At 37.6% G+C, this 26,010-nt stretch overlaps 1 protein-coding gene across 13 annotated transcripts in view; it reads right to left on the reverse strand.

The window, feature by feature from the left end:
• Window positions 1-26,010, reverse strand: part of LRRC4C (leucine rich repeat containing 4C) — a 1,846,189-nt gene that overhangs the window by 256,884 nt on the left and 1,563,295 nt on the right. Inside the window, exon 1 of one of the 13 annotated variants that reach the window (XM_081544980.1) lies at window positions 12,331-12,472. The exons of the other annotated variants lie outside the window; for them this stretch is intronic. The gene's annotated coding sequence lies outside the window, so the exon portion shown is untranslated. Of the gene's footprint in view, window positions 1-12,330; window positions 12,473-26,010 lie in introns of those variants that run through there. 13 annotated transcript variants of the gene reach the window in all.

The following is a 26,010-nucleotide window of genomic DNA, read 5'->3' on the forward strand; positions in this document are numbered from 1 at the left end:
TTCATAGCTGCAGTCACCATCTGCAGTGATTTTGGAGCCCAGAAAAATAAAGTCAGCCACTGTTTCCACTGTTTTCCCATCTATCTGTGATGAAGTGATGGGACCGGATGCCATGATCTTAGTTTTCTGAACGTTGAGCTTTAAGCCAACTTTTTCACTCTCCTCTTTCACCTTCATCAAGAGGCTCTTTAGGTCTTCTTCACTTTCTGCCATAAGGGTGGTGTCATGTGCATATCTGAGGTTATTGATATTTCTCCCAGCAATGTTGATTCCAGCTTGTGCTTCCTCCAGCCCAGCGTTTCTCATGATGTACTCTGCATATAAGTTAAATAAGCAGGGTGACAATATACAGCCTTGACGTACTCCTTTTCCTATTTGGAACCATCTGTTGTTCTATGTCCAGTTCTAATTGTTGCTTCCTGACCTGCATACAGGTTTCTCAAGAGGCAGGTCAGGTGGTCTGGTATTCCCATATCTTGAATAATTTTCCACAGTTTATTGTGATCCACACAGCCAAAGACTTTGGCATAGTCAATGAAGCAGAAATAGATGTTTTTCTGGTACTCTCTTGCTTTTGCGATGATCCATCTGATGTTGGCAATTTGATCTCTGGTTCCTCTGCTTTTTCTAAAACCAGCTTGAACATCTGGAAAATTCATAGTTCACGTATTGCTGAATAAGTTTAGAGGTATAGAAAATATAAAAATGACCCAAATTAAACTTCAAAAGACAGAAAATATATTGTCTCGGATGAAAAATATACTAGGTAGGACTAAAAACAGATTAACAGATTAGACACTGCAGATGCAAGTATACTCTGAAGACATACGGGGGGAAAAAAAAAACTATCCAGAATGAAACCTAGATTTAAAAAGACTAGCGAAGAGCTGACTCACTGAAAAAGACCCTGATGCTGGGAAAGACTGAAGGCAAAAGGAGAAGGAGGTGGCAGATGGTGAGATGGTTAGAAAACATGACTAACTCAATGGACGTGAATTTTAGCAAACTCCAGGAGACAGTGAAGGACAGAGGAATCTTGCGTGCTGCAGTCCATGGGGTAGCAAACAACTGGACATGGCTGGAGACTGAATGACAGCACAGTAGGTGCTTGACAATGTTGTGCTCGTTTCTACCATACAGCAAAGTGAGTCAGCATATGTGTACATTATCCCCTCCTCTCTGGATTTCTGTTCCATTTATGTTATCCCAGAGCAGTGAGTAGAGTTCCCTATGATACACAGTAGGTTCTCCTTAGTTATCCATTTTATGAAGTGAACGTGAAAATGTTGTAGTTGCTCAGTTGTGTCCGACCTCTGCAACTCCAAGGACTGTAGCCTGTCAGACTTCTCTGTTCATAGAATTCTCCAGGTGAGAATACTGGAGTAGGTAGCTATTCCCTTCTCCAGGGGATCTTCCTGACCCAGGGATCAGACCCAAGTCTCCTGCTTTGAAGGCAGATTCTTTATTGTCTGAGCCACCAGAGAAACCTGTCTATTTTATACATAGTATCATTAATGTTTATATGTCAATCTCATTCTACCAATTCATACCACCCACTCACCCTCTTTCCCCCTTGTTATCCATACATCTTTTTTTTTTTATCTGTGTCTTTATTTCTGCTTTGTAAATGAGATCATCTATACCAATTGTTTTTTCAGGGATTTATTGGGGAAAATGCAAATCAGAAAAAAGTGGAGCAGCATATGTAAAGTATTAATAAAAGGAAAACTAACAAACACTGTCAAGCTAGAATTCTATAGTCAGCAAAATTGTCTTTCCAAAGTAAAGGCAAAATAACATTATTTTCAGAAATATAAAATCTGAGTGTTGATCACCATCAGACAGGCACCACAAGAATTGTTAAAGGATGTATTTTAGGCAGAATGAAGATGGTACCAGGTGGAAACCTGGATCTACACAATGGAATGGAGTGTACAGGAAATGGGGGAAATGTGGGGAAATTTAAAACTTAACTGACTGTTCAAAGCACTGTAATATCTCTAATTTATTCACCAAAATAAATTACAATATCAAAATATATAGAATAAGATTTCAACCATAATCTAATCATCATTTATGTTTTGCTGATTTCACCTCTATGAAGACATGTATATTAAAAATTTGGTTAGGAGTATGAAATCTCAATTCTCTTTCCAATTACGTAAGCTTAGAGAAGGTGGTTTCTCATTCTGTGCCCCCATTTCTCATGTGTAAAAGAGAGGCATGAGCCTTTATTAGATCTGTGGATCTACTCCATGGTATAACTTTCTTAATGTCTGTTGACAAACTCCCACCCACATGGTTTCTAAGAGAAAACTGAAGGCAGGTTTGGGGAGTCTCGGAGGAGATTTTTAAGTAAGGTGATGTATTAATTCATTAAAAAGGATGAGGGCAAAGCTTTTTCTTTATACAATACTATGTTAAGAGATGAAGCAAATGTCATGGGTGGTGACTCAAGCTGATGATTGTCAGATATTCACAAGGCAGAACAAAAATGCCAATCTTGACATGGTGAGAACAATTAATGTCATTGTCACTGTGATTTTTCAAATATTTATTCTATTTAAAGTACCTGAGTGGGTTTTATGAGGTATAGACATAGCTCCATTTTACTTTTTATATCTGGCTTTGCAGGCCGATACATACTATCAGTAATATTTTAAATCAGTCTCAGTAGGAACATATCTTGCATACACTCTCATACACACACTATGAAGTTCAGTTCAGTTCAACAAAATTTATTGAATACTAATTGAGGAAGTCAACATAGCTTATCAGAACTTTATGAGACCAGGATTATAATCTCAATATAACAAACTAGCTTTAATACCTAGAAAAAAATCTTATTTAACTTTGTTAAAAATGTTTTCCTTCTATAATACAAGAAGATTTAATTAGATTATTCAAATTAGATTACTGAATTAGATTATTAAGGTCGTTTCTGGTTATAAACACTACATACTCTATGTGTCCATGTACTCACAAATGTACCAGAAACTGAGAAGAAACCAAACTAGTATAAAATATATTTCCTACTCTTGAGAAAATTATGGTTTAATTGAGTAATAAATGGTGCACATATTTAACTCAGAATTAATTACCAGAATGTTTATTATGTTCAAGATCTAGGTTTGGTACAGTTTGAAACGATGAGAATAGGCTTTCATTTTTAGAGAGATATTGTCAGTCAGGATTTTTGAAACAGCCTTGTAAAGAAGTTGAGATTTAGGATGAAATTTGTAGAATGAATGATATTAAACGAAGAGTATTCTGCAAATATGCATCAGGAAAATGATAAGTTTTCAGAGAAAAACTTTTAAAAAACATTTTACCTATATTATATATATATATATGTATATACACACACACATATAAATTTGTATATATATATAATATATATTGTATATATATATAATGTATATATATAATATAATATGAGTTATATATATATATATATATATAAAGTTTACAATAGATAGTGATTACTTAAAATTATTACACGTGGGCAGATATGTACATTTAAGTACATCCACACATATTTCTCAACTAAGCCATTTAACTATGAGAAAGAAAAGGAAGACAGATGAAATGGGATGATCTGGTAAATCTAGCACCCAGATGTTTTCAAGTCCAAACACTGCAACTAATGATGTACATCTCTGATCTTTTGCAAGTCTCTTTATATTTCTCAGCATTATTAGCTCTGCAATATAATGATGGGTGTTAGGTGAACTAGATGAGTTCTGACATCCCTGCTACCTCTATCCTTACATACCGACAATTTAAACTAAGTTACTACCCACTCTGATCACTGCACTATATCTGTTTCCGAGATACAGAGATACATAGGTCCTTCCATGAGATTCTTATCTGATTTGGGAACCAAGACATAGAAATAAAATTGAAACTACAAATGTTTATTTAATATCTTACATCTTTATTATATACTTTATTTCCATTTAGGCAGCAACCATATCTGCTTTGTTTTATAGTGTATTTCTAGTACTTAGCACAGAACCAAGTACACTGTAGACATTAACTTCTTCCTTAAGTCATGAATTAATAAATTTATGAGAAAAACACAAGTTAACTAGTCCTGTTTAGAATTTAACCAGCTGTTCATGTCTACTAATATAGAATGACACAGATTTATAACAGTTCACACATACTCATTTTTCCATTTTGTCTGCTTCATTTGCTGGAAACAACTTCAACTGTTAATCCATATTCAGTTCATAATAGAAGGATCTATTACTAAATCACATCACGTGCAACACACTGATGTAACATTTTTTGAAAAGATTGCCATCATTATTTCCGTCTTGCTACACTGAAATGTACTGGGGCCATGCTGGCAATCTGGACAAGAACTAAGAGAAGAAAAGTAAAGTGGCGTTAGCTAGAAGTGGCGCATGAGAAGAAAGTAACATAAAAGACCTGATATTGTATTTAAAGTTCTTCAAGTCATGATGTCTTTCAAGGCATGAAGTCCTTTTTCTTTTTTGAGCAGGTAGATATCCACATATCTTGTGTCCTCACCAGCTTTAACCCTTTGGTAACATGTCATATTATCAGGGTGTTCTTCCTTCTGATTCCTGTTTCAAATTGTAGTCTCCCCTCCCCCCACTTCTGATTTCCTTTCCTTCATAGCTATTATTTTCTAGAATATTATGTGAGGTTCAAAAGTATTTGGTTATTATGTGGCTTCTCTTACTGGATTGTAACATTTCTAAGGGCATAATTCTCTCTGAGTTTACATTTGTATCCCTGGTCTGTAGTATAGGGTCTTCTACACAGAAGAATCCCAATTCAGTTCAGTTGCTCAGTTGTATCCAACTCTTTGCAACCCCATGGACTGCAGCACACTGTGCTTCCCTGTCCATCACCAACTCCCGGAGTTTACTCAAACTCATGTGCATTGAGTTGGTGATACCATCCAACCATCTCATCCTCTGTCATCCCCTTCTCCTCCCGCCTTCAATCTTTCCCAGCATCAGGGTCTTTTCCAATGAGTCAGCTCTTTGCATCAGATGGCCAAAGTATTGGCATTTCAGCTTCAACATCAGTCCTTCCAATGAACACCCAGGACTGATGTCCTTTAGGATGGACTGGTTGGATCTCCTTGCAGTCCAAGGGACTCTCAAGAGTCTTCTCCAACACCACAGTTCAAAAGCATCAATTCTTCGGCGCTCAACTTTCTTTATAGTCCAACTCTCACATCCATACATGACTACTGGAAAAACCATAGCTTTGACTAGATGGACTTTTGTTGACAAAGTAATGTCTCTGATTTTACTACTCTGTCTAGGTTGGTCATACGTTTACTTCCAAGGAGCAAGAGTCTTTTAATTTCATGGATGCAGTCACCATCTGCAGTGATTTTGAACCCCAAGAAAATAAAGTCTGACACTCTTTCCATTGTTTCCTTATCTATTTGCCATGAAGTGATAGGACCGAATGTTATGATCTTAGTTTTCTGAATGTTGAGTTTTAAGCCAACTTTTTCACTCTCCTCTTTCACTTTCATCAGGAGGATCTTTAGTTCCTCTTTGCTTTCTGCCATAAGGGTAGTGTCATCTCCATATCTGAGGTTATTGGTATTTCTCCTGGCAATCTTGATTCCAGCTTGTGCTTCATCCAGCCCAGCATTTCACATGATGTACTCTGCAGGTTAGTTAAATAAACAGGTTGACGATATACAGCCTTGACGTACTCCTTTCCCAATTTTGAACCCATCTGTTGTTCCATGTCCAGTTCTAACTGTTGCTTCTTGACCTGCATACAGATTTCTCAGGAGGCAAGTAAGGTGGTCTGGTGGTAGAATCCCAACACACATTAAAAAATTCAAATATTCATTGAACTTCAGCTTTCACCTCTGCATACCATTCATCAATCATATTTTTATTCATGACTCTTGGCTATTATGTTCTTATTTATAAATCTTGAATGCAGTCCCTCTTGATTGGCTTATTAAAGCTGGGACCACCTCAAAGAAGATGGTATTAAGAAGAAGTGGCAAGAAGCAGAAGATACTAAGAAGAGATAGCAAGAATACAAGGAAGAACTGTATAAAAAAGATCTTAATGACCCAGATAACCACAATGGTGTGATCACTAACCTAGAGTCAGTCATCCTGGAGTGTGAAGTCAATGGCCTTAGGAAGCATTACCATGAACAAAGTTAGTAGAGGTGATTGAATTCCAGCTGATCTATTTTAAATCCTAAAAGATGATGCTGTTAAAGTGCTGTGCTCAATATGCCAGCAAATTTGGAAAATTCAGCAGTAGCCACAGGACTTAAAAACATCAGCTTTCAACCCAATCCCAAAGAACAGAAATGCCAGAGAATGTTTAAACTACTGCACAATTGCACTCATTTCACATGCTAGCAAGGTAATGCTCAAAATCCTTCAAGCCAGGCTTCAACAATACATGAACCAGAACTTCCAGATGTACAAACTGGATTTAGAAAAGGCAGAGGAACCAGAGATCAAATTGCCACCATTCACTGGATGGTAGAAAAAGCAAGAGAATTGCAAAAAAACATATACCTCTGCTTCATTGACTACACTAAAGCCTTTGACTGCATGGCTCATAACATACTGTGGAAAAATTGTAAAGAGATAGGACTACCAAAATGGGTAGTTACCAAGGGGTAAGATGGGACTACCCCTTACCTGCTTCCTGAGAAGCCTGTATGAAGGTCAAAAAGCTACAGTTAGAACCAGACATGCAACAGTGGACTGGGTCCAAATTGGGAAAGGAGTTTGTCAAGGCTATATATTGTCACCCTGCTTATTTAACTTATATGTGGAGTATATCATGAGAAATGACAGACTGGATGAAGCACAAGGTGGATTCAAGATTGCAGGGAGAAACATCAATAACCTCAGAATTGTAGATGACAGTACTCTTATGGCAGAAAGTGAAGAGGAACTAAAAGCTTCTTCATAAAGGTGAAAGAGAGTGAAAAAGCTGGCTTAAAACTCAACATTCAAAAAGCTAAGATGATGGCATACAGTCCCATCACTTCATGCAGATAGATGGAAAGCAATGGAAACAGTGTCAGAATTTATTTTATTGGGCTCTGAAATTACTGTGGATGGTGACTGCAGCCCTGAAATTAAAAGATGCTTGCCCCTTGGAAGGAAATCTATGACAAACCCAGAGAGTGTTTTGTAAAGCAGAGACATCATTTTGCCAACAAAAGTCCTTATTGTCAAAACTATGGTTTTTCTAGTAGTTGTGTACGGATGTGAGAGTTGGACCATAAAGAAGGCTAAACATCAAAGAATGGATGCTTTTGAACTATGGTGCTGGTGAAGACTCTTGAGAGTCCCTTGGACAGAAAGGAAATCAAATCAGTCAATCCTAAAGGGCATCAACCTTGAATATTCATTGGAAGGATTGATGCCGAAGCTGAAGCTGCAATACTTTGGCCAGCTGATGTGAAGAGCTGATTCATTAGAAAGGACCCTGATGCTGAGAAAGATTGAGAGCAGAAGGAAAAGCGGGTAACAGAGGATGAGATATTTGAATAGCATCATTGACTCAATGGACATGAGTTTGAGCAAACTCCAGGTGATAGTGAAGGACAGGGAAGCCTGGCATGCTGCACTCCATGGGGTAGCCAATTGCTGGACACAACTAAGCAACTGAACAACAACAACAACCATCCTGAAGGTTGACCATAAGCTTCTATTAATTTATAGAGTGGGAAAAATATATATTTTAAAAATCAACACATAAAAATAAATAGTTGTAAACTGCACTAAAGTGCCACAAAATTACAGATTATGATAAATAATAGTTGGGATGAAATTTACACCAGAAAGATCAGAGAAGATCTTTTGGAAGTAATAGCTTCTGAGTGCAGTCTCTAAAAGTAAGATGACTTTCATATGGAAAGCTCATCTTACTTCCTTTAATCCTAGTCAGTGACTCCTTAATGTTCAGATTGAGGCAAGTGAGATCATCTGTGCAAGCCCGAATCATTTTTTCTAGTATCACTATGAAATTTCCCCTCAGTGTACTTCATACAGGAACACTTTTACATTTATTTGTATGCTTATTCAATTAATTCTTGTATTCTCACTAGCTTGAAAGCTTTATAAGAGAATGATCTCAGTTCCTGGAATCTCCCAATTCCTGATTTCAGCTTCCCTTGAAGTATGGTTTCTTATTTGCACTTGGGTTTCAGAATATAACTGTGCATTTTCATAATAAAATTTATATAATTATTTCATAAGCAAACCCAAGTGAGTTTCTGTTCTGTGCAAAAAAGAGCTTTACAAGATATGGTGTTTTGTTCTATAAAGATAAGTGTGCCTTTAGGAGTGTTAATGTGAATGAAACAGCTGTCTCATAGGCTCTGCCTCTAGACTAACCAGGTTTCCAATCTGCGTTCTACCATTGAATGAGTATACACCTTGCACCAGTCTTTAAATCACTCTTAGCTACAGTTTCCTAATCTTCAATAGTGTGATAATAATGCCTATCTCAAGGGATGTTGTAAGATTAATTAGATATTGTAAATAAAATATCTACACTGTGTTGCAAATAGATGAGGCTCATAAAATGGTTAATGTGATAACAAGAGAGTAATTAATGCATAATAAAAGAAATACACAGGGCTGTTATTTACTACATTCATCCAATAGAAATCTATTGATAATTATTATATACCAATTCTGTGCTTAGCTGTATAATGAATGGAACAGTCACAACCAGGACATAAGCTTGTCACCAAGATGAAAACCAGTTGAATCCATATGAGAATGTATGAAGACAAGAGTTGAAATCAACTCTGTCTCCTGCTATGGAATTGCTGGCCCTTTTCTTCAACTGGCAGGGAGCAATGAATTTTAAGGATTTAAGCTACATTTTCCCTAATAGATCCTTTATTTTATGATGCCATTTTATTCTGTAATATCTAAGCAGCTATCAGAATGATTAAGAGGAATAAAATACCAAAATGTCATTTCAAAATTTTTAATTTAAAACAAGATATACATATCAAATAGAAAAAGTAGCAGACTTGCCAAATGTTTTTTAGACACTCCATAGTGATCAAGTTATTTCCACTGTTTATTGGAGAGAGAACATGAAGAAATTATTTTAAAACAAAATGGGACTTCATAGGTTCCCAAAAGAAGACCTGCATTAGCAAGAAGTTAAGAGAAGAGGTTACCTTTAGAATTCATAAATCTGGACTAGATAAAGAGGATGCAATATATATTATCTATATTTGCAATATATATATATGTGTCTGTGTGTGTGGTGTTGTTGTTGTCCAGTTGATAAGTTATGTACAACTCTTTGTGACCCCATGGACTGCAGCATGCCAAGGCTTCCCTGTCCTTAACTATCTACCAGAGTTTGTTCAAGTTCATTCTACTATATATAGTGGAATACTACACTCAGCCATAAAAAAGAATGAAATAATGCCATTTTCAGCAACATGAATGGACCTAGAGATTATCATATTAAGGAAGTCATACATAGATAAATATCATATGATATGCTTATATGTGGAGTCAAAAATGATACAAATAAACTTATATACAAAACAGAAATAGACTCAGACATAGGGAAAAAAACATATGGTTACCAAAGGGGAAATGAAGGGTAGAGATACATTTGGAATTTGAGATTAACAGATACTGATTACTATATACAAAAGAGATAGCCAACAAGGATCTACCGCATAGCACAGGGAACTACATTCAATATCTTACAATAACCTATAATGGAAAAGAATCTGAATCACTTTGCTGTACACTTGAAACTTTGTAAATCAACTATACTTCAATTAAAAAGAAAACATTAAAAAAAAACAATAATAAAAAGGATTCTTACATATGAATAAGGATGCAGGGATTTTATTGGCCCTTTGAGATAACTCTAGGCCAAAGGGACTCACAATTCAGTTCACCTGTAGATATAATGTTCCTAGCTGGCCAGGAGGTTTCACCAGCATTGGTCAGATGATTGGACTTGACAGACAGCATGCAAAATGCCAACCTGATGCCTAGGGTGGAAGCTTATATACCATCTGAAACACCTAAGATACTCACAGAAACCACTGCTGTAGATAGTATAGGCAGTTCTTTATCTCATCATCAGGGCTGGTGACTAGGAAATATATTTTGAGAAAGTTTTATAGTTAAACCAATCTTCAGAAGTTATTTTAGAAAAAGGGGTAAAAGAAAGTAGAAAACAAAATAACAGCAACAAGAGTGCCTTTACTGAATAAGTATTATTAGTGTTAACAAAAAAAAAATGCACTAAAAATATCAAGGTTGAAGAAAGTCCTCACAGCAAACCTGTTAAGACTGAGGGTCATCAAGCTGTGATTCAAAAAACACAAGAACACAGAATCAAACAACATATTGAGAGGGCTTCTGCCTGCCCACATTCTGGATCAAGAGGTAAAACAAAGCTGGCAAATGTTTTAGCAAAATCATCCTAGCATGGGGTTTAAAAGGGAAAAAGAAATAAATACTACTCATCAAGAGTTTATTTTCCAAGAGATGGGAAATGGTTTCCAAAATAAAAATCCCCTAAAAATCTGAAAATAAAAACTTTAGCATAAAAAGTTGTTTCATTGTTTCAATTCATTGCAGAGTTTCTAGATGTTTATTATAAGCTCACCTTTTAAAATGAATCTCTTGTAAGCTGATTTTAGCAAATTCTTTGCAAAGTTTTAATGTGGGATGAGTCATATTTAATTGCCACTGTACACTGGCTTTTTGAAAAATCCTGTCTAAATACAACCTTCAGACACAGAAACACTCATTTGGCACAAGAAGTGTTGCTTGCTAGATCACAGCAACATGAATGAAAAAAATGTAGAAAATACTCACATTATGGGCACTCTTCCTACAAAAACTGAGGCATAGGATTATTACTTTTCATACTTCTCATTTTCTAGTTTAAAAGTTCCATAGACAGTTGCATCTGAACTTGTTAATTTGGGTTTTTTAGTTTTTCAACTGCAGGGAATTCTCCAATATTATAAACTGCAGTTTACGGTATTCAAGCTTATCCAGCTGGGGTAATAAATGTTTTGCCTACACCTGCTCTGCAAAGTTGAAGAGATGGTTCTTTGCAGTTAGGGAAGGTCTCAACACTATGTTTCTTACACCTCTGACAATATTGTTGGCTGGGAAATTATTTCCTTCAGAGCCAGAAGTATGGACTTTGAAGCTTTAGCCCAAGTAACTATATATTATTTTAATGATCAATTATTTATTACAAACTCCCAATTTCTGAATTCCTAGTGTCAGTTGCTCAGTCACGTCTGACTGTTTGAGACCCCATGACTATACCCACCAAGCTCCTCTGTCCATGGAATTCTCCAGGCAAGAATACTGGAGTGGGTTGCCATTTCCTACTCCATTTCCTACTAAATTCCTAATTAAGTGCAAAAGAAGATAGACAATGGTAGACTCTTCCATTTTTGCTATTAGGCCTCTCTAAATTAAACAAACACTTGGATACATTAAACCGCATCTTCATTTGATGGCTTCAGAGAAATTTGCAGAGAAATATAGAAATATAATCAGCTCTAAGACAGATGTATATGCAAAGCACTATGGGAATACTGAGATACAAATGGATCAGAACAAAGACACAATGAAGTTTGAGGCTCCCAACTGGAGGACATGGTTTAGAAAAATATGTCTCTTTCATTGAAGCCCCATCAGCTCATAGAACTCATGGTTAGATAGGTGGGGAGGAGGTAAGGAGAGAAATAGAGAAAGAGGATGGATTAAGAAACAGAAATACAAAAGTCTTAGATGCATGCCTAGAAATCTAAGACCTATACAAAGGACATGGGCATGGCTTTTGGCTTGTGGGATCAAATAGTCTTTTAAAGCAGTTGTACTGTCAGAGAAACTTCCAGTCAATCAGCAGGCAACAGGCTGAAGGACTGTTCATTTCCAAAGGAGGTCAAATTCTTCAATGCCCATTTCTGATAAGGTCATGGAAGAGGACGGAGGAGAAAAAAATATTCTGGAATGAAGAGACAAGGACCCCAACCAGACAGCAGCACTAGAGTCTCAGCAAAGGCTATTCAGGATCTTCTCCATGTCTCTCCAAGGGGAATTCAGGAATCCCTGTCAGAAAACGGGCACTAGACAGGGAAACACGCAAGTGTACTCTGGATCATTACTCTATTGTTTCTGTCTAGAGCCAATGTTTTGCTTCATGGGCTTCTTGGATTACATTGAGCCCATTTAGATATTGCAGGATCTTTATTTTAAGGTTAATTATCTAAATTACATTTGCAAAGCTTCTTCCAACATGTAACAAAACTCGTTTATACTTTCCAGATTTTAGAGCAGAAACATAGCTGGTGAGCAGGTGGAGAGAGGTGTGGGGAGGGGATGTATCTAGTCTACCATACCAGTAATACCGGACTTTGTGCTTGATGCCATGTGCCTGGATACAATTATTGGATTGTCTTCCTTAGAGAAAGAGAGAGAGAGAGAGAGAGAGAGAGTAACATGTCACTAAAAGAAGGGACAGTAAGCTTAATGCTTGGTAACCAGAAAATCAAATTTTCATTAGACCTTTTTGCCAAGTATTTCTGACCTTCTGATTGCATGACGGAGTAGAATATTTGGCTCTTGAGTGACTGACTAGAGACATTTAAACAATTCTATCAGACATTTCCTGCAGACCCCAAATGGGATGACTTTAAGCCAGAGGATTTGGACAGTTTTTATTACAGTGGATTGAATGTCATTTTGCCAGATACAACAACTTGCATGGACCTAGAGGGTATTATGTTTAGCAAAATGTCAGACAGAGAAGGGGTTTCCAAGGTGGCTCGGTGGTAAAGAACCTGCTTGCCAATGCAGGAGACATAAGGGATGCAGCTTCAACCCCTGGGTCAGGAAGATCCTTTGGAGGAGGTAGTGGCAACCCACTCCAGTATTCTTGCCTCGAGAATCCCATGGACAGAGGAGCCTGGCGGGCTACAGTCCATGGGGTTGCAAATAATTGGATGCAACTGACAGACTAAGACTTAACTAACAATGATAATACAAATTAGACCAAAAGGATACGTCATTATCTCTTCACAAGGTTGGCTTAAATTAAAAGAAAAAAATTAACAACAAGCATTGACCAGGAGGTTAACCAATAGTAATTCTCATCCATTGGTTATGGGTATGAGAATCATACAACCATTTTGTGATGAGGAATGGAATACGTTAATATTCATGAAAGGTACTAAATTAACATTCGTTTTTGTGGTTGTAGTGCTGGTGATTGTGGTTGTTATTCTCAGGCTTTTCCTGACTCTTACGGATAACATTTGTCATATTCTTTCACTCAATATCCAGTCATCATTTTCTATTTTGTGCCACATACTGTGGTAGATTCTAAAAATACAGAGATGGATGAAAAATTGTTACAGTTCCTGAGTTCAAATTGCATAGTGTTTAATGGAATTAATCAGTTCTTTTTTTTCTATTTTTGATCTTGTTTCTTCATACAGCTTCATATCATAAACTTGCTAATATCTATAACTTTTTGAATAATTAATATATGCCAGGAAAAGAGAGAAGATGTCAGCAAAAATAAAACAAAAGATTCTGGGAAAGCATAAAGCTTTAAAGATTATTAACAAGTTCTTCCATATTCCTTTCACATTTTACTCTGAAATTTCAGACATTATTTTTTTTTGGAAGAGTTCATTGCATACAGCAAGCATAGCAAAATGAAGGAAAATCAGAAGGAAGGAAATTTGCTAAATCTCTCAAAGACTCCTCTTCATCCTGTACAAAATACTACTGTGTTATTAATCAGATACTATATTTACCTCTTTAAGTGCCTCATTTATCATCAGGCAATGAATTTCAGCATCCTTTGAATTTTAATGATGGGAGGAAAATAAAATCCCAAATACTTTAAGATGGCTTCTTCATACTCATGTTACAAACGAGAAAACCTGAAGACAAGGAGGCTTAGTGAAAGGTCTCAAGTTACAAAGCTGACAAGTAACTATGTTTAAACTGTTTATGCATGTGTGCATACTCAGTTGTACTCTTTGCGTGTCTGGCTCTGCGATCCCATGGGCTGTAGCCTGCCAGGCTCCTCTGTCCATGGGATTTTCCAGGTAAGACTACTGGACTCAGTTGCCATTTCCTTCTCCAGAGGAATCTTCCTAACCCATGGATCAAAACTATGTCTCCTGGGTGTCCTGTATTGGCAGGTAGATTATTTACAACTGAGCCACCTGTGAAGCCCTTAAACTCTATATGCGTGCATGTTAAGTTGCTTCAGTTGTGTCTAACTCTTTGTAACCCTATGGACTATAGCCCGCCAGGCTCCTCTGTCCATGGGATTTCCCAGGCAAGAATACTGGAGTCGGTCACCATTTCCTTCTTCAGGGCATCTACCCAATCCATGGATCAAACCAGTGTCTCCTGGGTCTCCAGCATGGGCAGGTGGATTTTTTACCACTGAGTCAACTGTGAAGCCCTTAAAGTCTCTTATGATGATTTTTGAAAAATTATAAGAATTATTCCTATGGGTCCTTTTGACTGTGTGGATCAGAACAAACTGTGGAAAATTCTTAAAGGGATGGAAATATCAGACCACCTTACCTGCCTCCTGAGAAATCTGCATGAAGGTCAAGAAGCAACAGTTAGAACTAGACATGGAAAAACAGATGGGTTCCAAATCAGGAAAGGAGTACATCAAGGTTGTATATTGTCACCCTTCTTATTTAACTTATATGCAGAGTACATCATGCAAAATGCTGGGCTGGATGAAGCACAAGCTGGAATCAAGATTTCTGGGAGAAATATCAATAACCTCAGATATGGAGATGATACCACCCTTATGGCAGAAAGCGAAGAAGAACTAAAGATCCTCTTGATGAAATTGAAAGAGGAGAGTGAAAAAGTTGGCTTAAAACTCTATATTCAGTAAATGAAGATCATGTCATCCGGTCCCATCACTTCATGGCAAATGGATGGGAAAACAATGGAAACAGTGTCAGACTTTATTTTCTGGGGTTTCAAAATCACTGCAGATGGTGACTTCATCCATGAAATTAAGAGACACTTGCTCCTTGGAAGAAAAGATATGACTGACCTAGACAGCTTATTAAAAAGCAAAGACATTACTTTGCCAACAAAGGTCCGTCTAGTCAAATCTATGGTTTTTCCAGTAGTCACACATGGATGTCAGAGTTGGACTATAAAAAAAGTTGAGTGCTGAAGAACTGATGCTTTTGAACTGTGGTGTTGTAGAAGACTCTTGAGAGTCCCTTGGACTGCAAGGAGATCAAAGCAGTCAATCCTCAAGGAAACCAGGCTTGAATATTCGTTGGAAGGACTGATACTGAAGCTGAAGCGCCAATGTTTTGGCCACCTGATGCGAAGAACTGGTCTGAAAAGACCCTCATGTTGGGAAAGATTGAAGATAGGAGGAGAAGGGGATGACAGAGGATGAGATGGTTGGATGGCATCACCAACTCGATGGAAATGAGTTTGAGTAAGCTCCAGGAGTTGGTGATGGACAAGGAAGCCTGGTGTGCTGCAGTCCATGGGATTGCAAAGAGTCAGACACGACTGAGGGACCCAACTGACTGACTGACATTGCTAAGATATTTTCTGGTTGAGCAAAAGTTTCTGTTGATAGAATCAGGTAACAGATTGGTTTCTAAGCCAAACAGCTGACAAAGTTATTAAATATTAACTTTAAGTCTCTGCTGTCATACATGGTAACATACTTTCCATTTTATTAGCAACATATCATCCTAGAAATGGAAAAATAACACTAGGAAACAGATTCCAATACCCCTTCCTCAACAGCAATAATTATACTGAAGTACTCTCTGTAAAGGTGGCTCAGTCGTAAAGAATCTGCCTGCAATGCAGGAGACACAGGGGATATGGGTTCCATCCCTGCACGGGGAAGATCCCCTGGAGGAGACAATGGCAACCTACTCCAGTATTCTTGTCTGGAGAATCCCATGGACAGAGGAGACTGGCGGGCTAGAGTCCATGGGGTCACGAAAGAGTCGGACACAACTTAGTGACTAAACAACAACAACACTCCCTGTAAATGAAACAGAGGTAGTGTACTTCAACGAAATAGATAAGGTGCCATGTATCTGGAGAATCTAATTAAGAAGGAAAGTGAGAGTTCTAAAGAGGAATAATGACAAATCAGCAAACCCTCCCTGATACTGCACAGTAATTAGATGAAATAAGTATAGCTCACAAAGTTAGCTTAATGACTTCATCTTTTTCATTTTAAGAAGCACAAGATCTACTGTAGTAAAATGCAACAGTTTTGGCTAAGGTGTGATATTCTGTGGTATAAAACTAGGTTAGAACCATGTAGATATAGAAAATCAAGTTTTCATATATGCAGCAGGTTCTAGTAAAATATAAGTAGCTCAGACGTAATGTTGTATTATGACTCCACCAAAATAGAGTAACAAATTTCTGGAATAATTTTGATCTATCCTGTGATCATGCATAACTGCACACAGAGACAGACCCACCTGAATGCACAGAAATAGTTCCTGTCCTCACCAAACTGACCATCGCCTGGGAGCAGAGAGGCAGCACAGCATGGACGTTAAGTGGAAAATCTCTACAACTAAGAAGTTTGGTTTCAAATACCAGTCTTTACTTCTCAGCTATGCTGCTGCTGCTGCTGGTAAGTCACTTCATTCGTGTCCGACTCTGTGCGACCCCATAGACAGCAGCCCAGCAGGCTCCACCGTCCCTGGGATTCTCCAGGCAAGAACACTGGAGTGGGTTGCCATTTCCTTCTCCAATGCATGAAGGTGAAAAGTGAAAGTGAAGTCGGTCAGTTGTGTCCGACTCTTCGCGACTCCATGGGCTGCAGCCCACCAGGCTCCTCCGTCCATGGGATTTTCCAGGCAAGAGTACTGGAGTGAGGTGCTATTCATTGCCTTCTCCACCTCAGCTATGAACATGAATCAAATCACTTAATCTCTGGGTGCCTCAGTTACCTTAAAATGAGGAAAATAAAAATAACTTGTTCAGTGTTGCTTAATCTTGAATGATTTAATTTATTTAAAGTTTTTAGGACAGTCCTGGAAGGTTGTTGAGCATAACTGTTACTATTGTCAATTAATACTCTTAAAGAGAGATATGAGCCAAATAATATTAGTGATGTGATAAAGATAATTAAGGGTATGCTTTGTCATTTCACTTCTCATATCTATATTCACAAATATACTTCATCTGAAGAATCTTGGTTTAAAAAATATTCAAAAAAATTAAGATTAAAATAGTACAATATCCATTCATGATAACCTCATTGGTCAGCCTTTCAAAGGCTGAAATGGAGCTGTAGATAACAGCCTCAAGCATTGTAAACATAGAAGTTTTCCAGGTCAAGATCTTATAGACCTGGTTCTCTGGTGCATCTATATGGAAACAGAAAGGAATAGAGCAGACAGAAAAGAAATATGTTTGAATTTCTCTGGAGTGTGAGAAGACTTGGGAGAAACATACTCCAGCTTCAAAAAAAAAAAAAACGATTGGAATTTAAAGACATCTGGTTTTGCCATATTTTTTATATGATTGTTAGTCATGGATTTAAACCAATAAACTCCCAGAGAGATTAAACAGCTTTGCAGCCAGATGCTGAGCTTGGTGCTTGGCGTATAACAACTTGAGGAAGTTACCAACTCTGAAGTGAGCAGGGGAGTCTGCTAGTGCTCCTTAGCACCTAGAGACAAAAACAGGGAGAGTGTGAGTGTTTCAGTGCCTCTTGTGTGTGTGTCCACGTGTCTTGACGTGTCTTTATATGTATCTGGGGAGGGAGAGTTAAATATCTTTTAGCTACACAATGTTTTGCATCCTTAGGCTAACTGGGCATATAAACATGTAGCTAATGAAAGAGCCACAGGAGAAAATTAGGAGATTCTCTGAGAAACAGAACAAATGCATGCTAGAAAGGTCATGGTTTCCAACTCATATATCATGTTGGTTTGCTCTTGATTTTCCTTTTCTCTAAAATACAAATGTCATAACTTCTGGACAGGACTGAAGCCCAGCAGGCGTCTCTGTTCATGGAATTCTCCAGGTAAGACTATTGGAGTGGGTAGCCATTCCCTTCTCCAGGGTATCTTCCTGACCCAGGGATTGAACCTGGGTTTCCCACATAGCAGGCAGATTCTTTACTGTCTGAGCCACCAGGAAAGCCTTTATATTATTGGGTTGGGCAAAAGGCTCATTCACATCCAGAACGAACCTTTTGGCCAACCCAACATATTCATTAGGAAATCTTCTTTTCCAATATTACATTTACAAATTCCACCGTGGGTCTAATGTTTCCTCAATAGCACAGCACAAAAGAGGCCAATGAGAATGTAAGCCAATGAGAAGATATAAGAACACAAATAAAGAAGAGGTTGTTCAAATTGTGGCTTATGCTAGAGCTGATGGACTTTGAGGTCAGTAATGTAGCCTTGATTTGAAAATTCTACTCAGTATTCTGTAATAAGCTATATGGGGAAAACAATCTGAACAAGACTAAGTGTATGCATATGTATGCATATGTGAAAAGTGAAAGTGAAGTCACTCAGTCGTGTCCAAGTCTTCGCGACCCCATGGACTGCAGCCTACCAGGCTCCTCTAACTCATCTTTTAAAAATAGTCTTTGGGTGTAGATGTTAAATGTATTTCCGTGAGGTAGAACCAAAATTAAATGAGGGGGCAAGCTCTATAATATTAAAAGAAATATATTGCTAGAATTAGTTATTGACCATAGACTGGATTGCCTTGCAGGGGAGTCTCATCTTATGCACTGTCTCATCTTACTCATTGTCCAGGGACTTCAATCACATCCATCCTCTTAGGTGGTATGCTTGGCTTAGGCCGCCAAAAATGTCCCTTCCAGTCTGGAGTTAATAATTCTGATTATATCTCTTAGTTGTGAGAGGACACAGAAGTCAGTAGCAGACACAGAAAGCATGCTTGTGCTATCATGAAAAGTGAGAGCGTCAGTTGCTCAGTCATGTCCAACTCTTTGTGACCCCATGAACTGTAGCCTGCCAGGCTCCTCTGTCCATGGAATTCTCCAGGCAAGAATACTGGAGTGGGTTGCCATGCCTTTCTCCAGGGAATCTTTCCAACCTAAGGATTGAATGCAGGTCTCCTGCATTGCAGGCAGACTCTTTACTGTCTGCAGCACCAGGAAAATCCTTGTGGATAACAACTAATTATAAAGCTTCTGTCACAATTGCTTTTGCAGAATTCAAGGAAGGTCTGATATGGAATTGGGATTCATAAATATATGGAGATGGAAATAAAACATGTTTGCGTGCAGGTGCATGTGTGCGTTTCCCATCTCTTTACTGACAGGTATTTGACAGATTCAAAAGTCTTTATTTTTAAGGCTATTATAAATGTGGAACTAAGCTTCACATTAATAGCAAGGGAGACTGTAGGACTTAGAGTCATAGTAAAGTGAAAATGACTAACATCAGAATCTTCCCTAAAAACCGGTTTGAACAGAAGAGGAGACAGAAATAGCAAGAACTATGGTAGTTCAAAGATAATTAGAGGTGAGAAGGAAAGTTACAGGGCTTTCCAGGTGGTCCAGTGGTAAAGAATCCGCCTGCAGTGCAGGAGATGTGGGTTCCATCTCTGGGTCGGAAAGATCCCCTGGAGGAGGAAATGGCTACACACTCTGGTATTCTTGCCGGGAGAATCCCTTGGACAGAGGAGCCCGGTGGGCTACAGCCCATGGGGTCGCAGAGTTGGACATGACTGAGTACCCACACACGATGAAAGTTATAGGCGATCCTCACACAACATTTGAGGAGGGACACATCCTACTGGGTCTAAAGTGACATGTACCCCATCAGTCATTTTTGTCATTGAAATAAAACATATCGATTCAACTTTAAAACAAAATGTGGAACTATTTTATTGAAGAACATCAATTAATTGATTTGATTTCATGTAGGCTCAGACAACTATTTTAAATCTAGCTTCCATTAAATTAGTATTCAAGTCTAATTCCTATCATGTGATTTTTCCTTCACCAAAATATGGCAAACAAATTAGTTTCTGTATTTTGGATATATACATCAAAGCACCTAAAGACTCAAAGCAGAAGGTACAGAAATCTGAAGTTCCTTTATTCATTCAAAGCTTAAAGTTTGCCTTTCTACTTCCTACTCTCAGTTTGAGATAACTGATTAGGAAGATTGGAGAGAAAGACAAAAATCTCAAATATATTTTTGTAATTTCTTCTGATGCTCTAGTCTATCTGAGTGGGAGTCAGTTCCATAGCTGATGGTTAAGCGTTCATTATTCTCCATACTAAAAACTGAGCATCAGCTGTTTTCTGAGGAATGAAGGCCACAAAGTAAGATGCTTCTTTAACATGTGTTTGTGTGTCAGCTGATACGTAAGTGGTTCTCCTATTGTGGTCTGGGCCAGCAGTATCAATACCAGCTGTGAACTTGTTAGAAATGCAAATCTGTGGGCTCCATCTCAGACCTACTGGATTGGAATCTCTGGGTGGCAGGGCTCAGCAATCTGTGTTTTAAAGAGTATCGGGTGATTCTGGTAGGTTCTGAAGTTCAAGAACCATTGTGTTATGTGGATTAAAAAATAGCCTCTGACCCCATAGAATCTACAGATTCTAAGGAAAATAATTGTGAACGCATTTATATTTCAGTGAAGCCATTTGCAAGATACAAGGGGAAAATAATACATTTTTCTTAGATCAGGAAAGACTTCACAGAGGACACTGCATTTCAATCACAACTTGAGAGAGAAGGAGTTTTTCAGAAAAAGTAAAAGAGGCATTCTATTCTAGAGAGAGGTAACTTTAATCAGAAGATCACACACAATTAGGCAAGGATTTTGTGGTGGTTTAGGTCCTACAGAATCCTCAGTAGAATCCTTTGCTCTTGATCTAGTTTTCAGAACTCCATGGTTAAATGCATATCTGTTTGAAGCATTGACTATATACTAGGAATATCTAGAAAACAAAGCAGGGGAGCCAGACTCTATAGGAGAGCAGTGTAACATAGTGGTTTAAAGTTTCATTCAGAGAAAGAATGGAGCACAAATACTAATTTTTGTGCACTTGGATCTTAATATGTGTGTATGTGCTCACAGTTGTATTGATTCTTTGCACCCCATGGACTATAGCCCACCAGACTCCTCTGTCCATGGGATTTTCCAGGCAAGAATACTGGACATGGTTACCATCTCCTACTCCATGGTTCTTAATATTTAGGTATAATTAACACTTGTGTGTCCACAGATAAGTTGCTTCATTTCTATGATTTAATTTTCTTACATGTAAGTGGAAATAAGATTACCTCCACTATAGGGCTATGGCTTGATGGAATGGTTAATTGAGGTAATACATGCAATATATCTGTCTTTTAATTTGTAAGTTTCTCTGCTGATTTTACATTAGAATAAATATCTTCAATAATAGTATCTGCTACACACTTCATGGAAAAATTACCAAACAATTAAGACATAAAATATTATCACTGTGAACAGAAAGCAGGATAATAATTTAATGAAAATGAAATCTGTGTTCACATACACATATACATGCAAATACTTACACTCATGCATGCATAATTAGTAATGCCCTTGAAAGAGAAAAAAGATCTTCTATCTACCTGACACAGATTTTACAAACTGACTGACAGCTATTACATGTATGTGTATGTGAGTGTGTGTGTGTGTGTACATGTAGCTCAATATTACAATAGACTGGATATTCACATTGTTTTCCTGACAACCATGCAAGCATTGTCTAAGTATCCCATGGCTATGAATGATTGTACAACACACATTTAATCCCATGGTTTTAAGAATGAACATCCACAAGCCTGAATTAATGGATCAATTTGATTTGAGGGACGTATTAGTCTCTGCTGGGGAATGCATAACCACTTAGTAATGTGCTAGGATAGTTAAAGCTGATTTTAAAAAGAAAAAAAATAAATTTAAAAGTCTTAGTGATAAGGAAGTAGAAAAAATGTGACCAATCTGAGGGACACAATTGATTTGGGCAGTTTGTAATCATAAATTTGTCATAAACCAGTAGTGTCTTTCTTTAAGTTCTGTTCCATAAACCTGCTATAGAACAACTGCCATCCAGGTGAAATTAAATGCAACAATATATTCATTGTGAAGGTAGGAGATTACAGCATGCTGAAATCTGCTATTAACTTTCAGCATTTCTTATACTTGTCAAATATACATTGGCTTCAGTCTTAAAAACTGGCTGGATAATTTCATGTCATAACAAGTATTTCATGACAGCAGGTAAAGAAGATAAGTAAATTTCAGGCTTTGGGGCATAAACTGATCATCTAGAGATCACAGAAATATGCAGTATAGGGAGTAGACTGCTGTCTCTGACCTTGGAAACCTGAGTCTGTCCTCATTTGCTGATGACTAAACCATCTCTATGGGCTTCTCTGGTGGTTTGGTTAGTAAAGAATTCACCTGCAATGCAGGAGACCCAGGTTCAATCCCTGTGTCTGGAAGATCCCCTGGAGAAGGAAATGGCAACTTACTCTAGTATTCTTGCCTGGGCTATCCCATGGACAATGCAGCCTGGTGGATTATAGTCCATGGGGCCGTAAGAGTCAGACACAACTTAATGAACAAACCACCACCACCAACCCATCTCCATGGCAACAGTAGTTCTCTCTTGGTGATGCTACTACCTTTCTACCATTGGCCAGGCATTGTACTGAATCTAGTTTTTCTGCACAAATTCAGCCTTTGGCATTGGGATACTGATTAAGGTCCTGCAGTCTTCAACAGTACAGAATTAGAAATTATTCACTGTGTCAACGATCAGTTTCTTATCCTACAATTTTAGAGAAAAAATTAGTGACACCTCAAATAAACTACCATGACGTTTGGACAAAATGGTTCTCAGCTATTGTGTTCTCTTAGAATTAAGTTACATTATATGATGGGAATCGCCTAGGAATATCTTTGCTCTACAGTGTTATGGGAATGTAGAGTGGGTGGCTATGGAAACAGGAATTCTTAGGAACAAAATTAGGGGAAGAGAGGAGTGGGGGAAAAACTGCACAAAATCTTTTTGCTTGTTAAAATATTGCATATTACTATAGCTAAAATTTATTGGTAAATGCTAGAAATCATTTGACTTTATTTGATCTTGTCGTATGAAGTAGGTACTAGTTATCTAGTACTACGCAGATTTAAAATATGAATTTAGACAAATTAAATAGTATTGCAAGGTCATGTCCCTAACATATAGCAGGATCAGGATTCAACGTCATACCTGATGGGTCCAACACTCAAACTGTTCTTACTATACTATTCTGTTGGAAAACCATCTGGCCGGAATACTAAGATCCTCCTAAAATCAGACACCTCAGACCCAATGAAAAAATAGACTTCCTATGCTTGATCTTTTCTTTCAGCTCTTACATTTCTTCTCTCTAGAGTCAGACCATATTGATTGGTATATCCTCAACCTTTCTTTCCTCTTTTTTTTCTTTTTGTTCACCAGGGATTGTTTTAATCAAATTAGAAATCCACTCCTGACAGGTTTATTATATTTTTCTATAAACAGTTCATTACCTACTAGATTTCCACTGGGCTCCTTTTAATAAATTCTGGAAATTCCCAAGCAAAAGTAAACCACTCGTGGCACACCCCCAGTGTTAAAAACCTTAAAATAAAAAACAACAACAACAAAAAACTATTACCACATTCTTTTGTATATTTGTGTATTACTTCATATATTAATTAGGTATATTTCCAAAAATTGGCAGCATGATACAGATAAACAAACATATTTAATTATACCATCTGTTCAACAATACTTCAGTATAAACTCCTACAGCTCTGAAATCAAAGTTATTCTCAGAGGCAGGGCTGGGCTTCCACAGGCATGGGATTCTAATATATGCTCACGTGGGCAACAGATGCATGTTCTTGCCATTTCAGGGATGTCTGAAAAGTCTTCCTTCTGACGCCAAGAATGAAATCTAAGAGAACAATGATTCATTCTTTTTACTGCAGAAAAATTAAGTCATCTCAAGGAGAGCTATATCAGTAATCAAACCCTGGTTAAAAAACAGAGAAAACTTTTCCCTCTGTTTAGGCAGCTCCCGTTGGAGCTCTCAAGCCCTATCTATCTAACTCAAGTCATTTTGAACATATGTCAGATGGATTAAGATTCAGGGACATTTAGAAAATTGAAAACCTGCAGGAGTGACTTATTTCATGTGGCAGCAAATAAGGATATCCAAATGGCCCCTAAGATGTTCTCAGCATCTCAATCCAGCATTTAACAATATCTTGAAAAATGCAGCTGTGTTGGGAGCAAGGAGAAGGTAATGAAAACTTCTTGAACTTGAGAATCAGACTGACCTGGGTCAAATTCCGATGCTTTCACTGAGCAGTCATTGGACTTTGGCTGATTTCATTAATCCTCCCAGAGTTGGCTCTTTATCTGTAATGTGGAGGCAAGAATTCCTACCTTATGGGAGTGTAGTGAAGATTAAATGAAATAGTTATAAAATAACTTAGTGAGTTTGTTCAATTACATTGGGTCGTCCTCTATTGCCACTAGTATTTCTGGTAGGCTGCAGGTTACTATAGGCACCCCAAAGGAAATTCGAATTAGCAATCATTTGCAACTATTATTCTTTCCATCACTTATTCTTTTTTCTTTCATTCTTATTCTCTCTTTAGTTTTCCTCCCTTTTATTTTATGATATCAGAAGTGCCAAAGTCTCAGTATAACACTTTAGGCTCTTTGAAGTAAAAATATTATATAAGTGTAAATAATAAACAAATACGTGATGATGATAGCAAAATATCTCTTACCAGATGGGGCTCACCAACTCTTAAATTGGAAATCTCACATACATAATTCTCATGTGGGTTGCTTCCTTGGGTTAATCATCCTAGAAAGCCCTTAAGTTCCACTGGAGATAATTAAACTCTTCTATATTATCATGTCATGTATATCTGCATCTGTTGACTTGCTGGTTTGATTCAATGTGCAATTAGTCATGATGAACTTTATTACCCAGCAATAGCTGACGTACTTTGAATATTATTGTTGGTACACATTCTGTTTCACAATAAAATCCTGCATTTGATCACAGTATGAAAGAGAGTTGAAGAAACAAAAGCACATAAAATTGACCTTTTTAAAATTTTATTCTTTCTCTCAGATTTCCTCACTTTTATTTTTATGTCAGTTTATATATACTAATAAGGGAAACCCTGGTGACTCAGACAGTAAAGAATCTGCCTGCAATGCAGGAGACATGGGTTTGATTTCTGGGTCAAGAAGATCCCCTGGAGAAGGAAATGGCAACCCACTCCAGTCTTGCCTGAAGAATTCTATGGAATGAGGAGCCTGGTGGGCTATAGTCCTTGGGGTCACAAAGAGTTGGACATGACTGAGTGACCAACACACTACTATATACTAATGCACAATCCATGTACAATAAAACCATTTAATAATACTAAAAATACAAGAGATTTCTGATCTGGGTGTGAATGAGTCACCTCTCCTAATAAATCATCCTCAATTCCTAATGGAGCAACTCATTAAAAGAGGTGAAAAGTTTAACTCAGATACCACAGATTTCTTGAGACTCTTGTCACTTTCTTCTGACACTTCTTTGGCAGGAATTACAAAATAGTGACCTAAGGATAGACACAGTCATGTGTTCCTTTCAGTTTGTATTTTTTGTGTGTGTGTGTAAAAGGTTCATTCATTTCCCCCTTATGTTGCTTTCATTTCTAACTTCTTATTTACTCCCTTAATTTAGTCCTTTAGGAGGGGGCCCATTGTAGTGATTGCTGTAGACACAGGAAGTGAATTTAAGGTCGTTTATTCCCATGAAAGTGACAGCTTCTCCAAGACTGTGGTCATATTTGGGTCAAAAGGAATAGCGCCTGTGTCAGAAAAAGGTGTGGGGAGCAAATTAACTGTGATTTCACTGGCAGCA

The sequence above is a fragment of the Giraffa tippelskirchi genome, chromosome 11 (assembly GCF_054371585.1).
Source record: "Giraffa tippelskirchi isolate mGirTip1 chromosome 11, T2T-mGirTip1v1.2.pri, whole genome shotgun sequence".
Lineage (NCBI taxonomy): Eukaryota > Metazoa > Chordata > Mammalia > Artiodactyla > Giraffidae > Giraffa > Giraffa tippelskirchi.